Source organism: Colias eurytheme, chromosome 25, assembly GCF_061535395.1.
Source record: "Colias eurytheme isolate Ceu_HAF_F1 chromosome 25, ilColEury1 Martin Lab GWU primary, whole genome shotgun sequence".
NCBI lineage: Eukaryota > Metazoa > Arthropoda > Insecta > Lepidoptera > Pieridae > Colias > Colias eurytheme.
This window is the reverse complement of record NC_143004.1, coordinates 3,251,547-3,274,679: the sequence shown is the minus strand read 5'-3', so window position 1 is coordinate 3,274,679 and position 23,133 is coordinate 3,251,547. Positions and strand designations below refer to the sequence as shown.

The 23,133-nt window shown below is 32.9% G+C and overlaps 1 protein-coding gene across 2 annotated transcripts in view; it reads right to left on the bottom strand.

Moving 5' to 3' along the window:
• The window catches only part of sona (sol narae metalloprotease), a 130,210-nt gene extending 115,391 nt beyond the window's left edge, over nucleotides 1–14,819 (bottom strand). Inside the window, exon 1 of one of the 2 annotated variants that reach the window (XM_090116027.1) lies at nucleotides 14,607–14,819. The gene's annotated coding sequence lies outside the window, so the exon portion shown is untranslated. The remainder of the gene's footprint in view (nucleotides 1–14,606) is intronic. The other variant, XM_090116026.1, reaches the window with a different exon arrangement.
• Between the last annotated feature and the right edge of the window lie 8,314 nt (nucleotides 14,820–23,133).

The following is a 23,133-nucleotide window of genomic DNA, read 5'->3' as shown; positions in this document are numbered from 1 at the left end:
CCTTAGTCTTGTCCAAGTTCATCTTGAGACCAACCCGCTGAGAAGAACTGTTCAGATTGTTTAACATTTCATCGAGCTCATGCACGGATTCTGCTATGATAACTATATCATCTGCAAAGCGCAGATGCGAGATGTATCGGCCGTTAATGTTGATTCCCCGTTCTTTCCAATCGAGTGTCTTGAAGATGTCCTCCAACGCACTTGAAAAAAGCTTTGGCGATATCTTGAAGTACGAGGATGGTTCTTATGGAGAAAAAACTTAAACATGTACCACGGGCGAAGCTGGGGCGGATAGCGGTCTGTTAGATATAGATATAAATATTATAAAAATGTATCGATTGACAAAGTAATGTAAAGTTGTGATAAAAACATTTGTTTCTCAGGAGCGATATCACTTAAGTTAGTAATACCTAATATTAAAAGCATTTGCTGATCAAAATTCAATACTTGACCCACTTATAACTGTTGTCTAGCTAATGTATTCATTCTCATAGTGTTATTCAACCCTCACTCAAAGAGTCAAGTCGTATTTGTTAGTAAATGATTGACCTAGTAACACTGGTGCATTGTCCAACTCTAACGGGATGAAGTGACAAGTATTTGCTTTGATTTTCACACTTATTTGTTTATGTTAAAGCTTTTATCTGTAAATACGTTTATTTGTGGTTTATATTAACTATTTGTTTGATATTTCTTTGTTATGGATGTTTTTGTTACAGTCTTAGGGTGCACTCACACACATCAGTCACCGTCACGGCACGTCACCGGACAGGATTAAAAAAAAATATGTATCAATAGTTCTAGTATGACTCTGTTCCCACACGACAGTCGCCGGCACGAAATCTATCAGTGACGTCACCGGTCAGGCACGTCAAATTTTATTTTTTATTTTATTTTATTAGTTTCCAAACAGCTTATACAACAATATAACAAACAAATTATTCAAGTACAATTAATAACGTTCTATGTATAAGCCTATTCTATGGATACACAAATGTTTAGAGTGTGAAAGATGTAAAAACAATTAAAAATACTGTTACCACAACAATAAAAAAAAAAATACAATAAAAGATATACTTAGGCTAACAAGATTCAACATAAATCCGTATGCTTCAGGTGCTACGCAGAGCAGTAAGTACTAGGCGACGAAAACTGGCTAGACTATTTGAAAAAATGTCAATAGTGTTATCTTTATTAACTATTTCGTTATATAGTCGGCATAACCTATATACTGGGTTATTATAAGAAATATATAAGCGAGTGGCGGGTATATAGAAGGGTTTAGCGTTCCGAGTGACACGAGCGTTACAATATAAAGAGAATTTACAAAGCATATCAGTGTGAATTAGGTTATTGATAATTTTATACATATAAGTTAAATCAATGAATTTACGTCGCATTTCAAGTGAATCCAAATTGAAATATTTAAGTCGAATGTCATAGGTGGGCAAGGATCTTCTAAGGTGTTCACGATTGCATAGAGAACGTAAAAATCGTTTTTGTACCGATTCGAGCTTGTCGATATGCGTTTTGTAGAATGGAGACCACACTGAGGAGCCATATTCAAGGGTGCTACGGACCAGAGATTTATAAAGAATTAGAGCACTATTTTTATTTTTAAAAGATCTGGACATTCGTAATATAAAGCCTAAATTTTGATTGGCTTTTTTGACAGTAGATTCGACATGATCGATAAATGATAAACTTTTATCGAATGTCACCCCTAGATCACGTATGAATTCTTTACGACCTAAGATAATATTTGAAATTTGATACGAAAAGTTAATACTGTTTACTTTATTAGTAAATGTGACAACATGACACTTAGAGGTATTTAATTTCATTAAATTTCTCTTACACCAGGCATGAAGAGCAATTAAGTCTTCTTGAAGCAACTGACAGTCAGCAATATTATCGACTTTTCTATATAGTTTCAGATCATCCGCATAAAGTAGACATTTACTACCTATATTAAATCGTAAGGGTGCATCATTTATAAAAACCGCGAACAAAAGAGGGCCAAGATGGGAACCTTGGGGAACACCGGAAGGAACAGAATAGGGTTCAGATAGGTAGCCGTTGAGAGCAACTATTTGAGTGCGGTTTTTAATGTACGAGATGATCCAACGCAATAAGTTCCCATGTATGCCACAAATCATCAGCTTTTTAATCAGGAGCTCATGGTTGACTTTATCGAACGCCTTCTGAAAGTCGGTGTAAATGACATCCACTTGTCCTTTGTTGTCCAAAGTTTCTAGGAGATAGTCAGCATATTCAGTTAAATTAGATGTTGTTGATTTACGCGCGACAAATCCATGTTGTTCAGAAATAAGTAAAGGTTTAACAAAATTGTAAATTTGATTGTAAATAACACGTTCAAATATTTTAGCAAAGCAATTTAGTATGCAGATAGGTCTGTAATTACAACAGTCCGATCTATCGCCGGATTTGAATATTGGAATTACGTGAGCGATCTTCCAAAAGTCAGGAAAGATGCCTGTAGATAGAGATCTATTAAAAATTATATAAAGTGGTAAGGTGAGCTCGTTATAGCAAGATTTAACAAAATGAGATGGAATACCGTCCGGTCCAGGACCCTTGTTCGGATCCAATTGTTTAAGAAGTTTTTTAACATCATGCGCTTCAATTACTACTTTGTTAAGACAATTAGACCAATTGTTGTGGACGGGATCCTCAACAATGGCATTATTTTCATATACAGAATGGAAATATTTAGCAAAAGTTTGACAGATATCACTACCCTTAGTAGCAACAATGTTGTTATATTTAACTAGTTGGGGAAAACTTGAACATTTATTTTTACTCTTTACGTAATTCCAGAATAATTTAATGTTACCTTTATGTAGACACGATTCAACATCTTTTAAATAATTGTTATAACACTCCTTCATCATCTTTTTAGACCTTTTACGCAAAAGAGAGAAAGTGTCATAATCACGTGGGTTTTTATACATTTTAAATTTATGATGAAATTTCTCTTTTTCCCGTAGGCATTTGATTAGAGAGTTACTAAACCAAATAGGTATTGATGAATTTCTTTGTTGCTTATAAGGTGTATTATTTTTAATGATGAGATTTAGAGCGTCATAAAACTGTGTCAGATTTTCATTTATATCCGCGGAGGAAAGGAGAACCTTCCAATCAATATTCCTAAGTTCATCTTTACATTTATTTATATCACATTTTCTAAAATTTAAGATTTTATTATTCTTACATGGTTCGAGGGACGGGACGTGAATGTCATTCACACACACTTCAAAAGGTGGATGATGAACGTCCATTTTACTAAGTGCGATTGAGGGTTCAAGTGATACCGGAATCAAACGGGCAAAAAATAAATCCAGAGTGCGATTATTGTCATTTTTGATAAAATTGTACTGGTTAAGGTTGCCATAAGTCATCAAGTCTAAAATTAAGTTGACTTTAACGTCATTAAACAAAGGTCTAGGAGTAGCAGTTTTCGTCGCGTTACAATTAATCCAATCTAAGTTAGGAGTATTGAAATCCCCCAGTAAAATAAAAGAATCATCGGATCCTGACAAAATCTCAGTAGTATTATTATAGAAAGCTTTCAGTTTATCAATGGAAAGATCCGGTGGTAAGTACACTAGACATATTTTTATAATTTTGCTAATGTGTTTATTTTTAAAGTTAATTAAGCTCAGCCAAATACATTCCACATTAGTTTCCCATTCGAAAACTCTATTAACTATGTAATCTTTTTTTACTGCAATTAAAACACCTCCACCAGAAATTTTATGACTAGTGCACTTATCCCGATCTCTCCTGAAAATTCTATAGCGATTATCCAATATTTCACTATCTTTAATTGAAGGATCGAGATTAGTTTCTGTTAAACAGATAATATCGTAATTGCAGTTTAATACATTTAAAAAGAAATCCTGAAGCTTACTTCTAATTCTGTTTACATTCTGGTAAAAAATTAGCATAATGCAGCGGATAAAAAAAAATAATAATAATAAAAATTAAATGTAGATGCAGATAATTATGTAAAGACTAAGGCAGATTTGTAATCTTATCTAGACTATTAATGATTACAGCTGGAGAATGTTCGTTTTTTCTCATATAGACCTTCCCAAACTTAACCCACACGAACTTGTAATCAAGTGTCTTAGAAGCTTGTCTAGCCTCCATGAAAATATGTCTCATTTCTGGTGTGAGATTTTCAGCTACATAAACTTGTTTAACTTCACCTACAACACCGAGGTCAAGCGAGTTCAATACATTCCTGGAGTTAGATTTGTTGTAGCGATGCACTGCTGATAATATCATATCGCGATGCCTAGGAGTCATCAATGTAACCAAAATAGTGCGCGGACGGTCGGTACTTTTCACCCGTTTGGCCACACGATAGCAAGAAATAACAGCATCGTTGGGAAGCGAGACAGATATTTTATCCAACAAGTTAGACACAATTGAATTTAAGTTCTCATCCTTTTTTTCAGGTACGCCATGTAATTCAAAATTATGTCTTCTGGATATTTGTTCCAATTGGTTAACCTTATTTTGAAGAGTTTTCAAATTATTGTCAATAGTAGAAGTACTGACTTTTAATTCAGTTGTAGTTAATGTCTGTGACGAGGAATCAGCTTGCATATCGTCGAACTTCTTCGAGAGAAATTCTAGTGAGCTTTCATGTTCAACTAGTTTGTTTTTAATGTCCACAATTGAGTTCTTCGTACACTTCAGAGCGGCCTCATTACGATTGCTTATATCTTTTAATTTACTGGAGCATTCCATTACAGAGTCTAGATCGGTGCGAAGTGACTGAAAGCACTTTTTCATTTCGATTATTTCAGATTGTAAACAATCAAGAGCCCCACTGAAAGTGTCTATCTTCTCTTCTTGTTTGTCTAATCTCAATTGCATATCACTACGGAATGATTTGAGCTCCGACAAGATGGTAGAAAAATTCGCGGAGTCACCAATGGAGGAAGCAGCCACAGGGGACGTCACTGCACGAGGAGAAGGCCTAATAGGTGTGTTTGTGTTGTCACCACCCCTTCGAGAAGCAGCAACACAAGCGGGACATATCCAATTAGTACGGGCCACTTGTGAAGAATTGGTTGATAGAACGCATTCCGTATGATAAAGTGCACTACATTTAGTGCATTTGATTCTCTTATGCGTCACTAATACGTTCAAATTACATGCCAAACATTCTCCAGCCATAATTAATCAATGATCGTGTAGACACAGCATTAGCAGAAAATATTCATATAATTTTTTTATCTATGGCAACTTTTGTGTGAATTGGCAGTTGACACTTGACAGTGAATTATGACAGTTGCAGATGTTATTGTTATTTTGTTGTTGAAAAACTAGGTTGTTCAAAGTTTCTTCTTCTGTTTTTACCCTCTTCTTGAAAATGTTATATAGTGAAACTATGATAATTTTCAGGTTTATAATGTGTGAGCAGTGTTATAAGTTTTACTCACTCAAAAGTCCGAAACGTGGGATCAAAATGAGTCACAAATTACACTCGGTAAATCACTGTGAGACTTGTTTACACGCCAATTATTAGCACATTCAAAATATACTTGTACACTTTACGCAGTCCGTTGACAAATAATCTTTCCATACATGTATCATACTTTTATCCCCACTCACCCGGTGCCGTCACGTCTCAGTTCAGTCAGCGTCGTGCTACCGTCAATTGCTACATGTTCTCTAGCGTGACACACGTCTAATCACTGACTAACCTGATGTATGTGTTCAATGATTCAGTCAAACCGGCGACGTGACTGACGGACAACATGACGGTGACTGGTGTTTGTGGATACGTACACGAACCGTCACCGATCAGTCATCGGTGACTTGACGGTGACTGATGTGTGTGAGTGCACCCTTAAGTAAATGAAATGTATTTTAATCAGCCTTATCCTTGCGAGCAAAGCTATTTCATTCCTCTAGAGTGTAGACATTAATTTCTATTGGGAATTTTTCCCCCTGCTATAACAAGAGGTGAATTTGGCTAAGTTTTATAAAATTTCTAATTACTTTCGCATAACTCTATTCTTCTTCTTTTTCTCTTTCCTATATGGCAATAATTTCCTATCTCTGAGTCCTGAGAGGACGGATATTGTATACCTTGAAAAAAAGTGACATTTGACATTGACAGCGAAAAGAGCGGGAAAGTGAGGATATTATTTTTATTCAAAGTCATGCCACAGATAAATAAGATTGCAACTTGTATAATAATATATATGTATATTGCTATTCAACCGACTTCTTTATTACATCTGCTCTCAGTTGAGTTATGGTAACATAAAATAAAATGAAAATTGAATAAATCATTACAGATTTCATAAAAAATAATGAATAGTACATTCTCGAATCATTTACAACCACTGAGTCATCACTAAAAATTATCCATTATGTATCTTCATGTGACCTCGGTCATTGATCTGATATCCCGCAGCTATGTTTAACTTATATATTGACAAAAATCATAACGGTAATAACATTATACAGTACTCAAAACCCAATCGAATTATCTATGGTTATTCTTCATGAAACAATTGACGTCACATTTTAATAACAGCATTTGACAGGTTCTGGAACATTCTACACATTAACTCTAAAGGGCAATGCTGTTAAAGTAAATACATAGTTGTAAAAGTAGCATATAAATATAAAACGAAGAGTTCAATATAAAATTTATGAGTTAGCTTAAATATCACAATATAACTATGTACACTGTAGTACGGCTTTGTCTGTGTGTGCATAGATTCATTATTTATTGATATGGTTTCCGTGTACCTATTTCCTTGTAGGCATAAAAGTAAAAAAAAAATAACCCGCTAACCGGCGTAATAAAGAAACAATAAAAATATCTTATTAAAATATTGGTTTGACAAAAACATAAAACTTTTTACACAAATAGCATTGGATTTTCGCTTCAGAACAATCTATGCATTCGCAACATATACTTTGCACTTTAACGTAAAACAAATGCTAAAACATATTGACAAAATAATGAAGAGAAAGGCAAGCTTATTAAAACAAAACACTAAGCCTAAATGCATGCTGTTGCAATGACTAGCAGATGCATTTAATAACACCCTAACATTATAGGAAAGGTCATACGGCGAAAGCAAGAAGCTACCTCTTGCTAAATCTAAAGGTTATATTATGTAATCTGTGGTCAAATTTATGTAACTTATATTTGTACATCGAGTGGCATATTGGTAAATGCGAATATCTTCTTAGATTGTCTTCAATTTATGTTATTTACTGGTTACTCTATGGATGGATCAGTTGCTATCTGTGGAAACTTTAAGGGTATCGTTTAAGGTATCTTTATATTTTATTGGAAAAGCATATTTTTATCATAACATATTGTAGAGTCCATAATATCACATCACTCATTGTAAAACATTTAAAAAGTTTCACCCCAAACTTTTTTTAGAAGAGTCGTATTGCTTACGAAATTTTGTTGGATTAAATAGTATACCATTCACATTGATAACATATATCCAACCAATTTTCTCTATGATTATGTAGGTATCCAGTAATCAAGATTATAATGCTTACTCAACCAAATCATCAAATATCAGGCCATAACATTTCATTCGAACATTCCACGTCCATGATCCATCCAATTGACCATAGATATTATAATACTATAAACTAAACTACGAAATACATTATAATCTAACTAATACATATATATATTATCTGTGATTATAACATAACATTCTCAGGCTAATTAGCTAAATGCGACCAAATGACCGGACCTTCACCTCACGAATGCATTCTAATGCACTGCCGTCATTTCATAATCTCTTGCCTAACTCTGCGGTGACAGACAACGCTGCTATTTTGTTTTTGAAAGTATGTAGAACAACTAGTGGTCCAGTGGTCGAATATACCATGACCATAAACAAAAGAGCTTGTATGACATAAGTATGGTGTGCGTTTTTATTTCGTTCATGTAATTTTAGTAAAATGGGGTACAAAGATTTTGCTCTACATAATAACATATTATATAAAGTTTTGAGAGCGAGCGGGTGGACGTAATTTTTTGGGGTATTTTAATCATTATACGTTATTAGGGTGCATACATACATTAGGTTACTACATATTCTTTATTTTCTTACACAATTTCAGGTTTTCACAAAATAACAAAGAAAAACAACTGATATAATATATGAATAATATACTTTTGAACATACTGTTTAAAAGTTTTCGTATAAAATGCACGTTAAACGTAGTTCAAGTAAAAAATTTAACACTCATAAAATGAAAATAAAATCACATATATATTTTTTTGCAAAAATGTCATAATATCGTTCATCAACTCGGTCCAAACATGCTACAAACATATAAAACCTCACTTCAATCACTCAAATACCAATCAAATTAACCAAAAGTATATAAAAATATTAAAATACGTTGTAAACGTAATAATATCCTTCATTTTCACCGTCTATTTCCCAAGCAGTTGGTCAACGGTTGCGATAGTAAACGGTCCGCTGCACTAACCTACATTTTTAACCAACTTACCAAACGTAAATTTGAGCAAAACCGTGCGTAAATGCAATATTTTGGCGCTAAATCTATCGTTACATAATGAACTTGTAATAGTGTGTAATAGCACGCACACATGTGCAAGTAAAGATATACGTATGTATGAAGTATATGTATGTACATATATTGTATAGTATAGATGAAATAATTAAGGGAAATCTAGATAATTACCCTACTGTAATTATTGTTAGGAAGAGCCAAAAAAAACAAAAAAGAGTATATTCATAGTATAAATTGAAATGATGTATTTGTTATGATAAGATTTATTTACAAAATAATATAGATATATAGAAACCCAGTTTTAATTTATTTAAACAAAGATGTAGTAATATTCTCGTGGTATTAACAAAAATGAACTATTTAAAATAAAATAAATTATAAGCCTACACAGATAGCAAACAAAGACTCACACAGATTATATTTAATAAAGTAATTAAAAACAATTGCCAAACGCTGTAAGTCTCACCTACATACATGTAAATGTTTTTTACATTCGTAAGTAGGATTATAACTACATAGACGTACAGTCGAACAAAAAAATAATTTATAATACACACCAAATTTAAATAGCACGTTTGAATACATAAGAAACATATATACATAATATATTATCTATACTTAATATTATAAAGCTGACAAGTTTATTTGTTTGGACGCGCTAATCTCAAGAACTACGGGTCCGATTTGAAAAATTCTTTCGGTGTTCGATAGCCCATTTATTAAGGAATGCTACAGGCTATATATCATCACGCTAAGCCCAATAGGAGCTGAGCAATGCGGGTGAAACCACGGGGCACAGCTAGTTTGTTATATAGTCTTTTACCTTCCTCTATAAATGGAGTATCTAACACAATAATCAGTCAATTGAAAATAGTAATTTCTGAGATTAGCTTGTTCAAACAAACCTCTTCAAATTTGTAATGTTAGCATACATTATTTATTTAACAAAACACTTCGATGTGAAGTTATAACTGTACTTAAGTCAACGATAGTAAAATGTTCTAGCAATAAGCCTTACACAATTTGAAAACTCAATTATTCCTAACTTCTACTCATCTATCGGAATGACCTTTTCAATGTAACTGTAGTTGAGACTAGTATTTTATTATCTGTAGTTGAGATTTCGTAATAACGATTTTGTTTTTTTGAATTTTTATTATGCTATTGCATAGCTTTTATCTTAGACTTTGAGCGCGGCGACCGAATGTAAAAATTCTGTAACGAAAAAACCTAACACCCCCCATTCCAACCGGCACAGCGATGCGATGCTATGCAACAGCTTTACCGCGGCAGTCCTCTAGTGCCACACGTATTTTTTTATTTGTGAGGGTTTGATCAGACATGATCAATCCTCATTGGCATTAAAAAGGGCGTGTGTACCGAGCACACGATTCATAGATACCAAAATCGTCGCCTTACTCCATAACGTTACGGTATTGCCATGACCTTGCAATTTTACTCTCAACGCGCCTAAAGAAATTTCGATAAATTTAATTATTTTTTTAATCAGCTTTTCTATGTGATTGTACGTCAAACACATAACATACATGAGTTAAATGGAACCTGTCCGTAGACAAATATTAGAATCGAATTATCATCTTCGTGGTGTACCCAGTGACAATGATATTCGTAGTCGTTTTTTAATAATCTTGTTCACATTTTATTTATTGAAACTTGTTAGAGTCCGTATAGGTCTATATAGTAGAGATGTATAGTGTAAAGTGATTTGGAACATAATCTATCTCTATTTGGAATTTCAGACAGATCGTAATAGCAGTTTTGGAGTGAGAGAGTAACAAACATACGAACCCCAAAAAACATTTATCAATTCATCAGAATTATTAATTCCTATATTATTTCTTTTAATTTAAAACATTCTTATAACTATAAATTCCTTTGCATACATCATAATAACTCAATGTAGAGTAACGATTTTCTTTGCTACATTACTATATAATCGAATTATTCACAAAACTTAAAAAGTGTAGATAAAAAAATATATCCTTTTATGTGGGTTCATTAAATGATTCACATTAATATAAATAATTGCATCTTTAAAAAACTCATTATATTTTCAAACAAAACATTATCTCATTTCAACTACGTGACGTTTAACTGCATTGATAACAAGCGATAGATAAACCAAGTAATGTTGATAAGGGAAACAAAATCTCATCTGAGATATCAACCTGACTAATTATTACGACATATGATTTATTATATCACTGATCTATTTGTTATTTCAATTATTGAACTAATTTTAAAGTTATTTTACCTTATAAGATAGAAGAAGAAAGAAAAAACGTTTATTCAATACAAATTACAAAAACAATATTAAAAAATCAATAGGTGCTACTGGGTATATAAATACGAGTATAAGTAAATAGCCCCTTATCTATTTATATGAAAGAAAATTACTCTATACCTATGTCCAGATAAGAAAGATTGTAAAATAATTATTAAAAAACTAGCGGTCCACCCCGGCTTCGCCCGTGGTACATAATATTTACGTTTTCTCTACATAAGAATCATTATCGTACCTCAACGAATATAATAAAAAAAGAATTATCGAAATCGGTTCAGCCGTTCTCGAGTGATGCGCTTACCACCACATTTTGCGATTCATTTTTATATATAAGATTATATAACTAAAAAGACAAGTATGACAATCAAGGCTTAACTCTTTTCATAAAAGTGAAATTTTTACTGATAAAAATTTATGTCTAAAATATTAAATAATTGCATGTAAAGCATTATTTTTAGTATAGCATGTTTATGTGGACATTTTTTAATGACTGTACATACCGATTATGTAAGGAGTCATAAAATACTTTATATTTTTAATAAGTTATACCAAAACAACTGTTAAACAATTTAATTGTATTTTATGTAAGCAGGTAGGTAAGAACGAGTTCTTTGAGATTAAATATTAAAAACTTTTAATATTAAATTTACTCATAAAATTCGTGTAATCAAATAAAAACTGTAAAAAATAGATTAATTTTTTCATATAATAAACCAATGATAAAATGTCACTCAGGAATAATGTAGAGTCAGCGAAATATATTGAAAAGCGTTTCAATTCAAAGTTTATTCAAAAATATAAAACCATTGTTTTGTTTACAGTCGAATTTAAAACATATTTAAATAAATCTCTAAAACTATTCATACAAAAATTACTCGTACAGTTTAAAATATTTTATAGTATTATAACTCTATTAAAAACTATTTCTGACTAAATATGATCGCATAAATAAAGCCCATTAACCTATTTTAAGGTAGTCATAAACAACATAATTATCATAAATAGTTTTATTTTTTATTTATATCTGAATGCATTGCTTTAAAGTACGTTGCGAATTGACGTTTCCTAGTTTTATAAAGTTCATGGTAAATAAATATATCTTGTTTTGTTTCTTGATTAACATGCATAGATATGATAACACGAAAGTTATTTATTATGTCTGTCATATTATTTTTTTATTTATTAACCTTCATTAAAGTACTATGGTATAATATGAATAATAAGATGACATCGATTTTTGGGGGTTTTGACAGCCCTAGAACTATAATTGAATTGTTTCAATTTATCACTTTTCTTGCTTATAAGTTTATTTCCTTACAAGATTCAAGATGATGCGTCACTTCACTACAAAAAATAACATCTTTTATGAATATTTGATCTATCTCTACCGAGATTTCACCGAGATTCGATCAGTCGTTTTTGCGTGACGGAGTAACAAACATTCATCCAAGCAACTTTTCGCGCTTAGTACAATATTAATGTTTGAGAGGTTAGAGGTAGTTTAGTTTATATTTGACCATATTGTCCGAACTCTACAAAATCAGGTTTTTTAATTAATGTTTAAAATAAAGACTATACACATTAATATGGAATTACGCCTTTGAAGAATAGATATTAGAATAGAAATACTATATTTATAGGTTTATAGGCTATAAAACTCTTAAATAATAAAATAAATCACTAATAAAACTATGATAACAAAGCGATTGCCGTAAAGATAAAACTTGCATATTCGTAGACAGACATAAATTGAAACATCACTAAAAATGGTTTTCTTAACCTCAATAAAAACCTTTCCAACATCGAAATTAGAATAATTTCATACCGGCAATCGGATACTCGAATATCCTTCTCATTTATTCATTTCCCTGAGATTGCTTCACATAATTTAACATACCGACTTAATCGTTTACTGTTAATGTGAAGCTTAAATTTAGATATTTACGCAACGTATTTAATGAAATTCGTAAAAAAATACCTGTGGTTTTACGATTTTTATATAATTATAGCTTCATTGTTTTAAAATGTTAATTTACGTATATTATTCTATAATAGTTAACCACCCGCGTATACGCACTTCACGTGATCACCTGACTTCTATTTCCTACTAGCTTAACGCCCGCGGCTTCGTCCGCATTTTCAAAGAAAAACCCGCATAGTTCCCGTTCCCGTGGGCTTTCCTGGATAAAACTTATCCTATGTGTTAATCCAAGTTACCATCTATATGTGTGCTAAATTTCTTCTCTCTTCATACATCCATCCTCATAAACTTTCGCATTTATTATATTAGTAGGATGTATACGTAAAAATTTCCTTGATTTCATCCCTTTAAAGTTTTATTTTCAATATAAAAACTATAGACCTAAATCTTAATAAGACATCCTTGAACTATCACACCAAGATTCACGTCAATCGACCGATCTGTTTGTTACAAACGAAACACACATTGGATTTTATCACCTCTAGAAATAATAATGTCTCGTCTGGCAGAGCCTTTATAGTTCAAAGGTTCCAACCGATGTTTGTCGATAAATGTATAAACGACAAGTTTTTGCTCTTCGCAAATAAGTCAGCTCTCTTTGAATATTAATTTCGTCTGTAAAAAAGGTTATAAATGATCGTATATATCAAGTTTAGATATTATATAGCTTTTATATTCAAAGTTTTGATCGTCACTTTGGGAGCGACTTTTGTGATTTTTTTCATTGTATTGTTATAATTTTTTCTTTCATACTCATTTACGTTTCTTGATAATTTATGGAAAATTTCGTTAAAGGATGTAGGTACGTACATTTTTTGTACGTAAACCTCAAGATATTAAAATTATAATCATATTAAAATAAAACAGTTTAAGTATGTCAGGGATTGCGTTTTAGATATAATTAGGCGATTATTACAATTCTCACACGGTTATCTTAAATAATATAGAGCCCAGAATATTACGTAAATTTTCCATGAATATTGTATGTTATCTTAAGAACATAAGTACAATAAGTCGCATAAGTTTAATTATTTTTAACTTTTTACTTTCAATATTTACTGAATTGTTTAATACTGTAGGTATTTGTTTTATCAGAAATTCTTACATTTTTAACATATATAAGATAAATTAGGTATATATACGAGTTTCGACATGTCCAACAAAAATATTACTCATAAATTCGTTAAACTACGTCATAATCAATTCCATTCGATTAAATCGAATCTATTATCCTTAATTTATTACTGACACATGATATTTAGAGAGTCAAGGTATCAAAATGGTCTAATAAAACAGGTCATTAGCATCTCAGTTGGTACACGGATACGTATTTCGTAAGACCACTTTCAGTTTCAAATTCTCATAATACTTGCTCAACGCTTACATAACAATTAGTGTCAAAGTGTTTTAAATAAATGCACTTTACTTAAAAACTATAAAAAATAAGAGTTATCCACACATTTTAATCGACTCTACAAACAATAATCCACAAAGTTTATAAACTCTACAAAATTTACAATCGACTCTACTTTTGAACGTACAAATGTCAAACCACTTTATTTATCATAAAATTATTAAGTTACGTAAAACTTAATTGTTTGTGCTTACAAATCCTAAATTACTCTAAGTTATTAACAAAAAAAAAGATCGCTCCTTATCCTTACGCACCAAAAAATTGACATTTAAACATAAATTGCAAATCGACAGCCCTACACAAAAACAAACGAAACTGAAACTTTTACTCACGTTATAGGAAGTAGCAGCTGAGAGGGGGTCCGGGAGCGTTATACAACACACAGTATTCACTAACATACATGCACATAATCCATTTCGATGGTCGAATATACCACAGGCCAGTGAAGGGTTAGGGCTACGCGCGACACAATTTTCCCGCGAGAAACTATTGCCGCGCGACGCGTGCGACGGCGGTCTGGCGACTGGCGGCGGCCGTCGGAGCGGACAAATAAAACCTCCGTGCCGGAGTGGGGCTGGGAAAACGTTTTCCTGCGGTTGACAGGAAAAGCGCTCCCGGAATGAGCTATTGTTTTAGGGTTGACAGAATTATGCGTGCTTGGTTTTTTTGGTGACATTCGTTTTTTTGGCAAGGCTATGGATTGGACGTAGCATTTATATAATATTATCTTTCAAGTTAATATATTTAATTGAAATAAATCATTATTCGTATATGTGAGATATAACTTTAGATACTGATACGGTTTTGTCTATATACTCTATCATATTATATTACCTTAATTAGTAACTAATTACTCAAGTTCATAATAATAGCAATTACTATTAAAATAAACCAAAACTTAATTTTATACAACCTTTACTTATGTGTAATTATACCATCAGATTTACCTAAACGTATAATATCATTGTAAATTGTAATATCATGAGAAAAAAATATGTCACACAAAAGACATCAACGGGATCCTTCCTCAGTAATTCAGTATGTAGAGCGTGTTATAATGTATATAAAATTTATAAGTAACTGGGTGTTTTATTTGTCTTTTAATAATATTTTTTACAGGATGGGATTGTAGTCTAAAAAAACAGTTTCTTCATTTAATATTATATTATCATATAAGACGCCCCGACGCGACAGCTATATCGAAACTAGAGTGTATCCCTAAGTGTATTACTAATGTAATAGGTTCGCAATTACGTGTTCTATATTTCACATTTAGCTTAAAATAGTTTGTTTTTTTGCAAAATAAGATATACGTAAATCTAAGTTTCGCAAAAAACTACACTTTATCAAAACCAATTGAAATTTGCTAATGTTTTACTATGTTTATGTTACGCTATTTTATAAATTCAACTTAGATTTAAATAACTTAACATCTCACTTATCAAATAAATACGTTACATGTTAAGTAAACACTTGCTGACACTGTCAAATGACGCGATTAAAAGCCTCTATGAAATGGTAGAGCAGTTTCTGAGAATTACTAATATGTAATATATGTGTGAATGAGAAACCGCAGAAATCCGTCTTTAAATTGAACACTATTAGTATACCTGGGTTTTACAGGGCCGGCTTTGATACATAAAGAGCCCTTAATCGATTATAGGGCCCCAATACATAGACATATTAAAAAAGAGCGATTGTGCCGAGCACACGTGTTAGAAGTGAAACTTCTCGGGAAATATTCAAAGATACCAAAATCGTCGCCTTACTCTATGACGTGATGACGCGACCTTGAAATTTTACTTAAAAATAAATTTTTGTTTAGTAGACAAAAACAATTGAGTGCAAAAATGATACACAAATAATAGTAATTATTAAAATGATGCAACTAATCTTGTAATTAAATATACATAATTAGAACCTGTTCTATTGAAAAAACCAACGAAAATATTATAATTCAAGTCCCCTGATAATCGACAAATGTTGTGCAATCAGTTTGTAAACAAATTTCCTACTCTATTATTATTAAATAACTACATATTTTAACCTACCTACTTATTATCTCTTGATCTTAAAATTACGAAGCTTTCGTCACGTTCCTTCTTACGAGTAATTATTTAAGAGTGAAAGGAAGAACACTACAATAAACAAATAAATCTATCTTTACTCTATTTTATAAGAGAACCAAGTGTGAACAAAATATTAATTCGTATTATTCGGGGCCCCAAACTAAAGGTATTAATTTATCATTTAAATTAAACTAGTCAACTGGTTTATCATTCAACATTAATAAGAAAAACGAGATTCTAATGTCACACAAAATATAATAAACCTTTTTGCATAAATAAGCTATAAATAATACAAAAAACTATAAATTATATGAGTTCATCAGTTTTATCATTGTTTTGACAAATACTTTGATCAAACGCATTATATCACTTTTATAGTAACTGCGCCCCACGGTTTCACCCGCGTGGCTCTGCTCCTGTTGGTCTTAGCGTGATGATTTCTATCCTATAGCCTTCCTCGATAAATGGGCTATCTAAAACCGAAAGAATTTTTCAAATCGTACCAGTAGTTTCTGAGATTAGCGCGTTCAAACAAACAAACAAATTCTTTAACTTTATAATATTAATTAATAGCATAGATAAGTTTCTTGTAAATTTTACAAAAGAATTTGAATAATATTATCATCATATTGTAAATTCGCCAAAAAAGTGAGTGTTACATATATATTTATACATATATGAAGTGCTTTCGGTCCTTACCTACTCGTAAAGGTAAACATGGAACTTTATAGAATTTATTATTTAGTTTTTAACCGACTTCAAAAACAGGAGGAGGTTCTCAATTCAGCTGGTATATTTTTTTTCTAGCATTAAAATGCTTTATAAATAAGAAATTTTTGAAGAATACAAAAACTCTACTTTTAAAATATTTAATAGTTTTTTGTTTATCTCCTCTTCGTATATACATTTTTATCCATGATACATAGATACGAATCGTTCTTTAGTTAGCAGTAGAGTCGTCGATCTAAGCATCAAATCTCACTCCAAAGATTGAATCATATAGGAAAATGGTATACAGATGACATTCACTTAAAATTGCTTTCAAGGAAGTATAAAAATTTGTGCATATTTTTTTCTATATAACCTTAATTCCAATAATAGTGATGTCATGTGAATTCACATTTACGCACTCAATTAATTTTTATTGGGTGCAATTTCAGTGTTGAAAACCGCTACTTTTATAATATATGTTTAGTCTGTGGCTTCGCTTGCTTCAAACATTTTTGAAGTGAAAATTTCAAGGCCACGTGTCATGGCAATACCGTCACGTTATAAGGTGACGATTTTGAATAGTGCCAAAGAAGTTTCACTTTTGCCTCTTTTTTGTCTTTATCTATGTGAATTCTAAAGTTAGTGAAAATGTGTGATATTTGATACTCTTTCAATCAATAATAAGACTTGAAATGCACTTAGATTTGCTATTCAATAATTATTGTGTCCATTTACAAGTATGTTACTTACTAGGTTCATTTAATTTTACGGACACTACTAAGCCTATTTTGAAATTTGTGTTATGCTCACAATATTTAATTTTATTGCAATATATTACATGTGTGGTCGATGCATGAAACATATCACGGGCACCAGCTAGTAAATAACACGCAGTCATAAAATTTTCATCACAATCGGATTACTGATATTAACGAACACATAAAACAAACACATCTTTATTTGATTTATTGTATAATGAATGTACATTAAATTATTATCAAGATGCTATATTACCGCTTTATTAGAATTTCAATCACTACCATTTAAATTATAATTAATGCACGTATATTGCTACACTGCTTTGCCAACATACAATTATTATAATTAACATTCAATTAAATATCGCATATAATCTTAAAATTGTTCATGAGCATTCAACATTTTTCATCATTCTACTAAAAGTGTTTTATAAAGCGTATAGAGCTAACAACAGCAATATAATAAGTAGAGATCGGATTAAAAAAATACGTATGTATTGGAGTCTCTACAAGAACTCTACTAATGGAACGGATCAATGAAAAATGTTGTAAAAATATGATTTTTTTATTTTGCTTTTAAGTCAAGGGTCTATTACATAAAATTCATCTATACTAATATTATAAAGCTGAAGAGTTTTTGTGTTTGTTTGTTTAAACGCGCTAAACTCAGGAACTACTGGTCCGATTTGAAAAATTATTTCGGTGTTAGATAGCCCATTTATCGAGGGAGGCTATAGGCTATATATCATTACGCCCAAAAATTAGGCCCAACAGGAGCGGAGCCATGCGGGTGAAACCGCGGGACGCAGCTAGTCTTTTTACAAGTACGTTACGTTATCTTTACAGAAAGTTATAATCAATATGCTATATTACCGATATTACAAAAGTTACAGAACGCAATTCGCTACGAATTCAATTACCAGACATGACACTGTTATGCAATTTGAACAAAACTAATATTTAAAAGATAACTTATCTAAACGCAACAAAACACAATTTAGAAATGTTACATTTCGCATGTTGCTATCACAAAGTGGGTCGGGTCGAGTGCATGTATTGTTGTTTGCGTTTTATTTATTAAAATGTCTGTCTGTTATTACATGAAACCTCTGAATATGTTGTATAATATCTATTACTCTTCCTATATTGAAGTTCACAGTGAATTACGGTTCATAACCTGGAGGTCAAAACTGAAACCCTAAGAACGGTTCATTTAACACAATAACATGCTATAATAATTATAATTATGGAATAGCATGGAATAGCATCGCTTCAACTGGTCTTGCTACTTCTTCTGCTTCTTCCACAGACTACCTGTGGTCCTGCTTCTGCTATTGATACCGACAATTCTACTGCTACTGCTATGAAATACTCTGCTACAGCTAATTACTAATAATAACCTACTGAGAATCTTTTAAATTCCAGAATCAAGAAAACTTTTATAACAGCCAAATCGGCAATATCGGCCCTTAAGTAAATAAATATTTAATTGTTTTATGACGTACTATCGTCCTCAATTTGAATGCACCCGAAACTCTATTTATTAATATTACTTTAATCTCCAATCTTCAATCATTCAACTATGTATTAATAATTATACATATTTAAAAAAAATACGTGTGGCACTCGTGGACTGCCGCGGAAAAGCTATTGCATAATATCGCATCGCTGTGCCGGTTGGAGTGGGGGGTGTTAGGTTTTTCGTTACGGAATGTTTACATTCGGTCACCGCGCTCAAAGTCTGAGATAAAAGCTATGCAATAGCTTAAAAAATACCCCGCTAAATAGAACTTAACAACTTTTCTCAATGTTCTCTCTAAAGCTACATTACATTAGACTTTAGAAGAATCACAAACCGTAATCTACACATAACTATAGTCGTAATATACGATATCTCAAACAAAATGTCTACACAATTTCGTGTGTGTACTGACATAGATGATCACTGATGCATCACATTATAAGGTAAGGTCGCACGTGATATTAGATTTCACTAATAAATAGATTCGATTATATTTATTACTAATGTATATTTGTTGGAATTCGACTTTCCTGTAGGCGCTTGAATTTAAATTGTGCTTGTGAAACATACTTACTATGTAGAGATTTTGTGAAAACGAAAACGGTCCACTGCAAAATGAATTGACCAGTAAATTTCAAAGTTCGGTGATTATTTTGAACAATAATTCTACGGTATTTCATTTCTTCACTCACAATAATTACCTGTTTAAAAAATAAATAAATATGGAATTACATTTACCAACAACATAAATGTAAGCTCATCATGACATTAACTATGCTTTATCCGGGAACTATGAAAGAACAATGAAGATATTGTTCATAAAGAATAAATTATGTTTAATAATAAAATGTATACTTATTCTATATAAATGAGTGAATTCGCGAGTAAAACTTGAATTAACTATATAATTACACCCGCCCATGGTATGTACAATGTACATGTTTACGTTTTTTCTACTTAAGAACCATCCTCGTAATTGAAGGAATATTATTAATAAAGAATTAACAAAATCGGTTAAGCCGTTCTCGAGTTATGCTCTTACCAACCAGGGCCGGACCGTGAACTCTTGGGGCCCTGGGCTGAAACTACCCAGGGGCCTTTTTTTTGGAAATGTTCATATTAGTTTCATACTTACTGAGACTGTGTTCGTGTTCATGTTCGTGTTCGTGTTCGTGTTCGTGTTCGTGTTCGGTGTTCGGTGTTCGGTGTTCGGTGAATTTGAATTTGAATTTGAATTTGATTTTAAGAGTTTGTGTTTGTGTTTGTGTTTGTGTTCGTGTTCGTGTTTGAATTTGAATTTGAATTTGAATTTGAATTTGATTGTGTTCGGTGTTCGGTGTTCGGTGAATTTGAATTTGAATTTGAATTTGATTTTGAGAGTTTGTGTTTGTGTTTGTGTTTGTGTTTGTGTTCGTGTTCGTGTTTGAATTTGAATTTGAATTTGAATTACAATTTGAATTTGAATTTGAATTTGATTTTGAGAGTTTGTGTTTGTGTTTGTGTTCGTGTTCGTGTTCGTGTTCGTGTTCGTGTTCGTGTTCGGTGTTCGGTGTTCGGTGTTCGGTGTTCGGTGTTCGGTGTTCGCTGTTCGCTGTTCGCTGTTCGCTGTTCGCTGTTCGCTGTTCGCTGTTCGCAGTTCGCAGTTCGCTGTTCGCTGTTCGCTGTTCGCTGTTCGCTGTTCGCTGTTCGCTGTTCGCTGTTCGCTGTTCGCTGTTCGCTGTTCGCTGTTCGCTGTTCGCTGTTCGCTGTTCGCTGTTCGCTGTTCGCTGTTCGCTGTTCGCTGTTCGCTGTTCGCTGTTCGCTGTTCGCTGTTCGCTGTTCGCTGTTCGCTGTTCGCTGTTCGCTGTTCGCTGTTCGCTGTTCGCTGTTCGCTGTTCGCTGTTCGCTGTTCGCTGTTCGCTGTTCGCTGTTCGCTGTTCGCTGTTCGCTGTTCGCTGTTCGCTGTTCGGTGTTCGGTGTTCGCTGTTCGCTGTACGCTGTTCGCTGTTCGGTGTTCGCTGTTCGCTGTTCGCTGTTCGCTGTTGAATTTGAATTTGAATTTGAATTTGAATTTGAATTTGAATTTGAGTTTGTGTTTGTGTTTGTGTTTGTGTTTGTGTTTGTGTTTGTGTTCGTGTTCGGTGTTCGGTGTTCGGTGTTCGCTGTTCGCTGTTCGCTGTTCGCTGTTCGCTGTTCGCTGTTCGCTGTTCGCTGTTCGCTGTTCGCTGTTCGCTGTTCGCTGTTCGCTGTTCGGTGTTCGGTGTTCGCTGTTCGGTGTTCGGTGTTCGGTGTTCGGTGTGCGGTGTTCGGTGTTCGAATTGGAATTGGAATTGGAATTTGAATTTGAATTTGAATTTGAATTTGAATTTGAATTTGAATTTGAATTTGAATTTGAATTTGAATTTGAATTTGAATTTGAATTGGAATTTGAATTTGAATTTGAATTTGAATTTGAATTTGAATTTGAATTTGAATTTGAATTTGAATTTGAATTTGAATTTGAATTTGAATTACAATTTGAATTACAATTTGAATTACAATTTGAATTTGAATTTGAATTTGAATTTGAATTTGAATTTGAATTTGAATTTGAATTACAATTTGAATTTGAATTTAAATTTGATTTTGAGTTTGTGTTTGTGTTTGTGTTTGTGTTTGTGTTCGTGTTCGCTGTTCGCTGTTCGCTGTTCGCTGTTCGCTGTTCGCTGTTCGCTGTTCGCTGTTCGTTGTTCGCTGTTCGCTGTTCGCTGTTCGCTGTTCGCTGTTCGCTGTTCGCTGTTCGCTGTTCGCTGTTCGCTGTTCGCTGTTCGCTGTTCGCTGTTCGCTGTTCGCTGTTCGGTGTTCGCTGTTCGCTGTTCGCTGTTCGGTGTTCGCTGTTCGCTGTTCGCTGTTCGGTGTTCGCTGTTCGCTGTTCGCTGTTCGCTGTTCGCTGTTCGCTGTTCGCTGTTCGCTGTTCGCTGTTCGCTGTTCGCTGTTCGCTGTTCGCTGTTCGCTGTTCGCTGTTCGCTGTTCGCTGTTCGTGTTCGAATTCGAATTCGAATTTGAATTCGAATTTGAATTTGAATTTGAATTTGAATTTGAATTACAATTTGAATTTGAATTTGATTTTGAGTTTGTGTTTGTGTTTGTGTTTGTGTTCGCTGTTCGCTGTTCGCTGTTCGCTGTTCGCTGTTCGCTGTTCGCTGTTCGCTGTTCGCTGTTCGCTGTTCGCTGTTCGCTGTTCGCTGTTCGTGTTCGAATTCGAATTCGAATTTGAATTCGAATTTGAATTTGAATTTGAATTTGAATTTGAATTTGAATTACAATTTGAATTTGAATTTGATTTTGAGTTTGTGTTTGTGTTTGTGTTTGTGTTCGCTGTTCGCTGTTCGCTGTTCGCTGTTCGCTGTTCGCTGTTCGCTGTTCGCTGTTCGCTGTTCGCTGTTCGCTGTTCGCTGTTCGCTGTTCGCTGTTCGCTGTTCGCTGTTCGCTGTTCGCTGTTCGCTGTTCGCTGTTCGCTGTTCGGTGTTCGGTGTTCGGTGTTCGAATTGGAATTTGAATTTGAAATTTTTTGAATTTGAATTGGAATTTGAATTTGAATTTGAATTTGAATTTGATTTTGAGTTTGTGTTTGTGTTTGTGTTCGCTGTTCGCTGTTCGCTGTTCGCTGTTCGCTGTTCGCTGTTCGCTGTTCGCTGTTCGCTGTTCGCTGTTCGCTGTTCGTGTTCGAATTCGAAATCGAATTTGAATTCGAATTTGAATTTGAATTTGAATTTGAATTTGAATTTGAATTACAATTTGAATTTGAATTTGATTTTGAGTTTGTGTTTGTGTTTGTGTT